The sequence below is a fragment of the Crocuta crocuta genome, unplaced genomic scaffold (assembly GCF_008692635.1).
Source record: "Crocuta crocuta isolate KB4526 unplaced genomic scaffold, BGI_CrCroc_1.0 scaffold273, whole genome shotgun sequence".
In the NCBI taxonomy this organism is placed as follows: domain Eukaryota; kingdom Metazoa; phylum Chordata; class Mammalia; order Carnivora; family Hyaenidae; genus Crocuta; species Crocuta crocuta.
In genome coordinates this window covers 2,408,397-2,418,478 of record NW_027529425.1, presented here as the reverse complement: position 1 = coordinate 2,418,478, position 10,082 = coordinate 2,408,397, and the positions used below count along the sequence as shown (strand labels likewise).

Below are 10,082 nucleotides of genomic sequence, written 5' to 3'. Positions count from 1 at the left end.
GGGGCCGCGCCACTTCCGCAAACAGGTGCAGGTGAGCGGGCCCGCTGCGGGGACGCGGCTGCGGGAACCCAGGCTGCGGGGCCGCTGCGACGGCTGTGGCAGGGGAGGAGGCGGCGGGCCCGGTCCGGCGTCGGCGCCGAGGAATTGCAGGGCCTGCCGGGGCGAGAGGGCCGGGGAAGCGGGCGATTAGGGAGGTTTCTGCCGCAGGGGCGTGGGGTGGGGGAGCGGACAGCCTCTCCAGGGCCGAAGCGGGGGCGAGGCGATGCGGTTGGGCCCGATGAGGGCGGCGAGCCGGGTGGCAGCGATCGACCCCTCCCGGCGTAGGCTGCGGTACCTGCTCTGAACCTGTTGCCCGAAGGTCCTCAACCTACATCCCTTTCTGGCAGTTCTGCTTCCCCTTCAGATGTCACCTGCCTTCTGTGCGTTTCTCACATCTTATAATAAGAACCGCTTCTTAGTCCTAATCCTACTTAAATGCAAATGACTTGGTGAACTGTGCAGAGTTTCCTTCGCTCCCTGCAACTTGTTATGAAGTTGTAAATTGATTTTAGACACTGTGCTTTTTATTCGGATTGAATCTCAAGGAATGAGAAGGAAACACTCTAAATATTTCTATTTTAGGAAGCCAGTGATTAGAGTAGCAGTCTTTGAATAACTATTGACAGAATGGCCCAAGAGTGATTGAAGTTTCTATTTTAGCTACGTCAGTGTGTGATTTTCTTTCTTTTTTTTCTCCCCATTTTCTTGACATCCTTTTCGGTTGCTTATTTTCCCAGATAAAGGGTCTCAAGTTGGGTCATTTTTCTTTTAAAGAAAAAAAAAATCTGGGTTACGATCTAGTGCTTATCTATTTTTGAAATAAGGAGAGACCGAAATTTCATAGATTCATGAAATTTTGGAATTGGAAGAGACCTTAAAGAAAATTTAGCCTGATATCTTTGTTTCCCAGTTGAAGATACTGAGGCCCTGGCGGTCAAATGACCTACCCAAGGTGACACAGCTAAATTGTAGGCGGAGCCACATCTGAAACCCATGTCTTAAATTCCCCCAGTTGTGTGATTTTTCCACTTCCCTACTTTAGGTCTAGTAAGTGTTTCAGAATACTCTTGAGGTTAAGAGTTATTTTAAAATGATGTTAACTGGGTACACAACGTGGAAGTTACCTTCCCCAGTAAAGACCAACACATCCACCATGCAAGTTAAAAATAATTGTTCCCAGAGCTACAACAGGTTCTGTCATTGAGTGCCCTTTAGTTGGGTATTAACTGCTATCATTGTGCCGTGTAATGTATCGCTAAATTTTTGCCACTGCCTTAGATCAAATATTTGTTAGGTGAATTCTGTTTTCTGATCAGATAAGAAAAGTGAATGTAATGAGGAGTGTATGCAGGCCAGGTGTTGAGTCACAGAAAGTGACAAAGTTGTAAAAGACAATATAGAAAAATGTTGATGTTGATATTGAAAGAAACTGATGATGAAATGGGAAATTAGCACTAGAGTAGGATAGCAGGTAAAGAGTATGTGAAAGGGATTCTAGAAGTTTCTTAAAATTAAGCACTTAAAATTTTATATATTTTGAAAAACATGTTCTTTATGGGACCCTATGGGACTGTGTCTCCCTGTAAACCTCTTGACATGATTTTTATTCCATTCTTTCACTGTCATCTCCATTCTTACGGAGGTACAGAGCATAAAATTGGAGGTGTTTGGGGAGCGCTGTAAAACAAAACAGCCAAGAAAATTAACCCATAAATAGAAATACCAAATTTTGACATGAATAAAGTATAAAGAAATACATGGTGATTTATAGCAGCTTTTGCACATTTTCCCTTCATATTCTGCTGCTCAGAAGGTATACAGTTAGACAGGTGGTGTATAAGTGACAGGTGCCAAGGGTTAAATTCTGTGGAAGAGATGCATAATCACATGTAGATTTGTGGCCTTGTATTTCCATCCCAAAGAGATTATTAATCCTGGCAATGGAGATGGATTCTTGATGAAGATGTATTAGACCAAGAAGAATAAATAAACCTTTGAGCTAATCCTGATAAGTGAGCTCACTGGTAAAGAAAGAGGAACCCCTCTTGAACATACATGCGAGCTAAAGAGCAGTTAAATGTTGAAAGGATTGTAACCCTCAGGCCTCTGATTATGTGTGGACTGTACTCCACACAGGGCTGGCCATTTTCAAGTTCAGGATAGACCCATTGCATAGGGTCTTTTGTCTCCTTGGCTTTATTCTTTCCACTTAAATTCCAAACTGCTTAAATAGTGCCTTGGAGAAAGCATGGCTTCTCAAAAATAGGTTAGAAAAAATACTTGAATGTTTTCCTTTGCCAGCCCATTTGCATGGGGAAAGAAATGAGGCACTTAACTAAAATTCAGCCAAAATTCATATCTAGGTTTCGGAAATTGAAGAGGTTATTTACCCATTCAGTCATAATTAAACTTTGTAAATATGTGGATTGCCTCTGCCTATCAGGCAAGAAGGCATTTCTTTTCTTTTTTTTAAGTTTTAATTGTAATTCCAGTTAACATACAGTGTTCTATTACTTTCAGGCGTACAAGAAAGCATTTCTTACTTGAACTTTATTTTGGGCCCTTCTTTACTGCTCTGGGAGTCGCTCATGCCCTCTTTGGGGCCTTTTCCTGGGAATGTGTATTTCTGCAGGGTCCCTTGCTGGCTGTGTAGACTGAGATCTTGTTGGTCCTCACTAGAAGGCTTACATAAAGGGAGAAAGTCCACTGTTTCCACACACACACACCGAAATTACCAGACTAAGGTTACAGTTAAATTATTTTTTCCAATCCTAGTTATGAGGTCATTCTTAGAAAACATTTATGTATCTTTTGTGGGATTCTCGGGCTTCACATCATAGAAAGAGATGGCATATTTGTATTTGGGAAGGCATTCCTCCCAGTCCACCGTTGGTTATTAATATTAGGATAGTGGTAAGACAAGGAAACCCACTTCTATTGTTCTGTGGCATATTAGGTCACAGAGTACAGAGGAAGCTTTTAGCAGTTCCAGATAAAGGAGCTCGCGGAAGTCTGTGAAGCCGGTGGGACTCAGCTACTTATTAAACAGCCGCTTGTGAAACCGGGGCTCTCGTTTTAGATTAAACAAACAGCCTCGGATCTTGAGAAAGATTCTGCAGTAAAGGAACTGCTTTCTAAAAGTGTGAATTTTTGTGTTTATTTCAATGGCATCTGAGAAATAAAAATTATTGTCAACAGGCTTTCCATGCTGATTATCTCAGGATTTATAGCTGTGAGGCTCAAGATTTCATTTAGGTTGGGAGTGTTGTAGTTGCTCTCAGTTGGTATTTTGGGGGTAACTAAATATGCTCATTTGCACAGTAATAGGAAGTCTGTCCAACAATTTTGTAGCTGATGAGCATTGAAGTTATCAAATCCCTACAGTTTTGCTGATATCAATGTGCTGACTGTTCATGCAGTTCTCTTGAAATTTAGAGAGTCCTTGGGCCTGCTGTGTCAGTTAGATAACAGCTATGCATGTAATAAAAAAGATTTGTAACACAAAGGAAATGTAAGGGGTGGCCAGGGCTCTGAAGCAAACAAGTGAGTCCTCAAAAAAGTCCTTGTAGATGGACATATAAGAAGAGTCCAACCTTTCGGTCCAATTGAGAGTGTAACTCGTGAACCAGCCACAGGAGGAGCGGGAGTTGTGGACAGAACTTGGACTTTGGAGTTAGTCTAGGTGGGAGGCCTTCCTTTGCCGCTTCAATAGCATTGAGACCTGGAGCCAGCTACTTGACCTCTCCAAGCTTCTCAGAACTCCACTCAAAACAAGGATGATGAGGGGCACCTGGGTGGCTCAGTTGGTTGAGCATCCATCTCTTGGTTTTGGCTCAGGTCATGATCGATCCCAGAGTCACGGGACTGAGCCCTGCATCAGGCTCCACACTGAGCATGGGGCCTGCTTGAGATTTTTTCTCTCTCTGTCTCTCTTTCCATTTCCCTCTGCCCCTTTCCTGAGCTCATGCATGTGTTCTCTCTCTAAAATAAAATTAAGGGGTGCCTGGGTGGCTCAATTGGGTAAGCATCCAACTCTTGATTTTGGCTCAGATCATGGTCTCATGGTTTGTGAGATTGAACCCTGTGTTGGGCTCTGCACTGTCCAGAGCCTACTTGGGATTCTTTCTCCCTCTCTCCCTATTCGTCCCTGTCTCTAAATAAATAGATAAACATTAAACATTTTTAAATAAAAAAAGGGATGATATTTACCTAAAGGGTTTGGAGGGTGAGGTCGTGTCTGGTGGTATGCCATGTCAACTATGTCAGGCTTCTTCACTGCTTCAAGTTTCCTTGTAAAATTGATGGGTTACCGTGGAATAGACTCATGGTGAGTGGTACGGTTCAAAGAAGAAACTCAGAGCGGTAGCTGCTTATGGCATGCCTAGAATTTACTGAATTTAAAAACCTTTGTTACTGAAAATAACTTGCTGTGTTGTGGGTGAGGAAGAGATCCTTTACAGAGAAATCTGCCTTATTTAAAATGATCTGGATTAGCCCACTTTTATGTAATAAACCCGTTTTTAACCGTCAAGATTATTAAAGCTCTTACATGTGAACGGTTTCTGGTTTTAATGTATTTGAAGGAACTGCAGGCAATGTAAGTTTAGTTGATCCCAAACAAAATATGTACCCCCTACGAAGCCTCCCTGAAGACAGCCCGTTAAGCCGGGCTGTGGTAGAACCACGACAGGCTGAGGCATTCCCGTAGAAAATGTCACTTGGAGGGGCGCCTGGGTGGCTTAGTCGGTTAAGCGTCCGACTTTCGCTTAGGTCATGATTTCGCGGTTTGTGGGTTTGAGCCCCGCGTCGGGCTCTGTGCTGACTGCCAGCTCAGAGCCTGGAGCCTGTTTCAGTCTGTCACTCCCTCTCTCTCTGACCCTCCTCTGCTCACGCTGTCTCTCTCTCTCTCTCCTACAAATAAATAAAAAACATTAAAAAAAAAAAAGTCACTTGGAGAGATGATTGTGACTGAGTTACTTCCTCTCTGTCTTTTAAAATCATGTATTTTTGTAGGCTTTTTTTTTTAAAAAAAGCTTATTTATTTATTTTGAGAAAGAGAGAGAATCCCAAGCAGGCTCTGCACAGTTAGCACGATTTGAGGGCTTGAACTCATGAACCATGAGATCATGATCCAAGCTGAAGTCAGGTGCTTACCTGACTGAGCCTCCCAGGTGCCCCACATTTTTGTAGTCTTCTAGTTGTGCTTTATTCTTCTCAAAAAGGTTATTTTGTTTTTTTTTTAAGTTTATTGAAAGAATCTACACCTAACGTGGGGCTCAAACCCATGACCCTGAGACCAAGAGCTACACGCACACTCCCCCAGCTGAGCCAGCCAGGTGCCCCTTAAAATGTTTATTACTCAGGGACGAGGAAAGAAATATTAGAGGAAAAGCCGTACAAACATTTCTGGCCTAACACAGATTGCCACATCTAGGGTCTTTTTTAGATTAGCTTCTCAACTTTTCTGTAAATCTTCATATGAAGAGGCTGTAAGAGAAAGCTGAGGAATTATGGTAAAATCAGTGTGTCGGAGAAAAATATTGGAGTGAAGTATTTTTAAATTGTTAGCAAGTGACTAATTTGGAACCATGCCTTTGGCATTACAGTTATTTGCCACAAAGAACAGGCCTATCAGAAAAATAACCTCAGTTTAAAAAAAAAGGTGCTTTTTCCCCCAAAGGTTAGTACAAGGCAGAGATTCCAAATTTCGTTTTACTTTATTGTGATTCAAATGGGAAAAATTAGAATTGTTGATGCCAAATGCTACACTTGGGGAGTACTCATTCCTGGGCCTGTCTTGGTCCAGGCCAGTGCTCTGCTGCCGTACCCTCCACCCCGCAAAAGGGTGACTTTGCACACTTTCACCCACCTGGGGCTTGGTAGTGACGCACCTTTTGTTTTTGACAATTTGGCGGATTTTGCATTTTACTGTGTAATACGTGTTTGGAAAAGGCTTAAATTACCATTGATTTGGGGGATGCTGAAACCCTGTGCTGTGGTGTGGCTAGAGTTGCCCCTGGCCTCTGGCATCTGACCCCAGTTTGGTCACTGCACTTGCATTTCCGCAGTAGGGCATCTGCGTCCCTGTCCTCACGCTCCAGCTTTCATGGCACTTTGAGAGCTAAGTTTGTCTGCTTTGGTTTGCAGATGACTCTGCAAGTCCCCGTCTCCCCATTTGCCGTGTATGTTGCACGGCTGTCTGGCTCTTCCCAGCGCCTCTATGTGCTGTCGTCTTTTAGTTCTCTTCACCCCTTTGCAGCCCCAGTTCCCTACTAAGACCTTCTTGAGGTTTCTTCCACCAGTGAACTCCCACTGGAAGTGTTTACTTGTGGGACTCGATGGTCCATGGGGTTTGGGATGGAAACTTTGGAATGGCAGTCTTTATTTTCATTTCATCCTTTATAATTTTTGACTTCTGTGACTTTTTGAGGCACAGAATATATTGGTACAGTAACACACGTTTTATGGTTGGTGAGTCCACGTACGTGAAGTGGAAGGAGTGTGAAGGAAGTTTACTGACGGGCCCTGTGATCAGAAAAGGTTTGGATTGGCTGTCCCAGTCTCCCATTGGCACTTAGCAACTACCACTTGTTTCTTTAAGTGTCCATCTCTTTACCAGGACTGCGTCCTGGGTCCTCGGTGATTGTAGTGTTTGCGTGGCCTCTCACGGGCTCTGGACCCTCACAGGTTGTGGGTGGGGATGGTGAAGACGATGCTGGGGAATGGAGTTCACAGACCAGTACTCCAGAGGGTATGTGAGCTGGAGGGAGAGCGTGTCAGCCTAGAGCCTCTCACGCTCCTGCCCACTTTGCTTTTCATCCAGCCACAGCCCACGACCCCCTGCCTGGAACAAGGCCGTTTATAGTGGCCTTAGTTTTAATAATAAACCTTCTCTTTTAGAATGATTTTCTTTTTTAAATATATNTGGAGCAGGTTCCAGGTTCTGAGCGGTCAGCACAGAGCCTGATGCAGGTCTCGAACCCATGAACCTGGAGATCATGATCTCAGCTGAAGTTGGATGCTCAACTGACTGAGCCACCCAGGCGCCCCAGAACAATTTGAGATTTAAAGAAAAGTTGCAAAGACAGTACAGAGAGTTCCTGCATATCCAGAGTTTTCCCTCCTGTTAACGTCAGCGTGGTGTACTTGTCACAGCTAAGGAGCCAGTACTAGTAACTCATTAGTGTTAACTGAAGTGCATACTTTATTCACGTTTCTGTAGTGTCCCCTAATGTCCTCTTGCTGTTCGGGATACCAGATTCCACTTATAGGTCATGTCTCCTCAGGCTTCTTTGGTATGTTCCCCTGTTACAGTGATCCTGACAGTTCCTGAGGAGTTTGATGTGTTTCTCATTGGTTAGACTGGGGTCAGATGTTTTGGGAGGAAGACCACAGAGATAAAGTGCCATTCTAATCACGTGCCATCAAGGGTCCATGCTTTCAGTGTGACTGGTCACTTGATCACCTGACTGTGATCACCTGCTGTCAGCTTTCTCCACTTGGAAGTTCCTTTTTCTTCAGTTCTCCACACTAACAGGGGAGGGGCCGATGGGGGGGGGGATCCCAAATAGGTTCTGCGCTGTCAACACAGAGCCTGACGCAAGGCTCAGACCTGCGAACCTCAAGATCACTGAGCCAAAATCGAGAGCTGGATGCTCAACTCCCTGAGCCAATCACTTATTTAATGGAAATCTTTTGGCTTGGGTAACTAGTGAGAAGGAAGTAGGAACAATTTAAACTTTAAAAATTAACGTCCACATCTAAATTCTGAAGAGACTTCCTGTGAGAAGTAGGTGTGCAAGAAGCACAAAGGAATTTAAACACGGCAGAACAGTCACAGCTCTAAATGGCTTTCTTTTTTTTTTTAAATTTCAGTCCTCTCTGGAAGTCAGTATAAATAATAGCCTCTTCACATTTTATAAGTATCCTGTATAAATAATCAGTAAAAACCGTGAGCTGGAGGCCTGACAGTCAGATGCCAATGTTGTGAGCTGAGAGCCTCATGGTGTAAATGTGCCAGCCTTGGGCTGCCCAGGGCCCTGCCCGCCGCAGCTCAGGTTAGCAAGGAAACTGAGCGAGAGCAGGTGTAACTCAGGGACTTTCCTGGTTCCCCAGGTGAGGCGTGCACCCGGCAGTGTGAGAGTCTCGGATTCCTGACCTAGTCCGTAACTCGCAGGGCTGTTTCTTTCCAGGATAATATGTTATTAACATCTTGCGTTCAGAAAGTTTATTTTTCCAAGCTGGTTTATTTTAGACTAGCCTGGGATTTGTAGCCTATTTCATATCTTCCTACAAGTACTTTTTTTTAGCCCTTGATATATTTTTGTGTATTTGCTGTGGATGTATTGGCATGTACAGAATAGTCTCATGATGAGTTAAAGAAAGTACACTGTTTAGTCTCTGAGATTGCTACATTGTAATGATTGTATAATCAGTGCTGTTTGATTAAGAGCATCCTAGGCTCACATACTAGTACAGATAATTCAGAACTACTGTTTTTGTTAACACGTGTATGCCTTGGATGGAAGAAAAGAATTTGGTTACAAACATCTACCATAGTGATTTTATTTTTTAAAGTTTATTTATTCTTAGAGAAAGCAGGGTGGGGGCAGAGGGAGAGAGAGAATCCCAAGCAGGCTCTACGCTCGGGGAGCACGGGGCCCGATGTGGGGCTCGATATCATGAACTGTGAGATCATGACATGAGCTGAAGTCAAGAGCCAGATGCTTAACCGACTGAGCCACCCAAATGCCCCTACTATAGTGATTCTTGAGAGGAAGCTGCTCTCGTCCCATAGTGAAAACACTATTATTTAATTTTTCAAAAGCTCTTGGTTTTTTTTCCATCTTGAGGCCCATGTTCAAAGTCCATCCGGAAAACAGCTTTTTCTCGTTTGTTCTAGTGCATGGGAGATTTGGGTTTGACCTGATAACATTGCAACCTTTAATTATAGGAAGTAAATCTCTCAGGCATCTTGGACTTAGAAGGTGGAGGAGGATGAGTTGTGCAGTCGTTTTGCACATTTACAATGGCTACTTTAACCAGTGAGCAATTGTAAAATTTTGTAGTTTCAGCTTTTTATTGCAAAACCAGTTTTGTGGTCTATTGGTTGCCTCTCAGATTAGCCACTAAGTTTAAAGTATTTTTCATGTTGCCGTTTCTTCCCCAATCCCCCCTCCCCCAATAAATTCAGCCTGTGTTCTTTTCACAAGGAAAAAAAATTCCTCTTCCTGGTTCCACCTGGCAGTGGGCCTGTGTAGGATGGTTCTCTGTCAGCAACAACCGTTACTTTCCAAGGATGCAGCCTGCCAGTCACAGCGCAGAGCCCCGCTTGACTCTGACTTCAGACTATTATTAAAACGCAACACCAGGACACTGATTGCTAGTGAGGCACTGAAAAATAACAAACTTACCAAAATAGTCCCCTGGGAAGGCTCCGCCAGAAGCCTGCTGCCTGGGGACAGTCCAGAAATCTGTGATTTAACTTCATTTTCTTTAAGAAAAACGCAGTTAACTTTCATAAAAGATCTGATTTCCGGTATTAACCATACAGGCACTTGGTAGACTCATAAAATTTTAGAATTATAAATCCTTGTGTAGAGAATTTTAAAGCCGACATGCCACTTTACAGGTGAAGGCACTGAGGCTCAGAGCAGCTCAGTGTAGCGAGTTCTGTCCCGGCAGCCACTCAGTGGCAGACCTGATCCTGATGAGGGACCCTGACAGCCAGATCCTCCTGTTCACCAGGTGCTCTGCCTTGTACCCTCATGACACTGATTTGTTTGGTGCACACACAGAGACTATTTCCAGTCATTTCTCTTTCTACTTACTGTCTGAAAGTGCAGAGATGAAATTTAAACATAGTTGTCACATAGTCGATTCTTGAACTACTAACGATAATTCCTTATTGAAAATTTGGAAACCGAAGTTCTGACTTCTATATAATGAGGCTCAAAATCCACATTCATATTTAACTTTAAAAAAAAAAAATTAAGAATAACCATTTAGTTTCCACCTATGAAATGAAGTTGTGCTGTTTAATC

General features: G+C 43.5%; 1 protein-coding gene across 1 annotated transcript in view; it reads left to right on the top strand.

Annotated features, from left to right (window-relative positions):
• The first annotated feature begins 6 nt into the window (after positions 1–6).
• The window catches only part of LMTK2 (lemur tyrosine kinase 2), a 78,728-nt gene continuing 68,652 nt past the window's right edge, over positions 7–10,082 (top strand). Inside the window, exon 1 of the mRNA XM_077758717.1 lies at positions 7–31. The gene's annotated coding sequence lies outside the window, so the exon portion shown is untranslated. The remainder of the gene's footprint in view (positions 32–10,082) is intronic.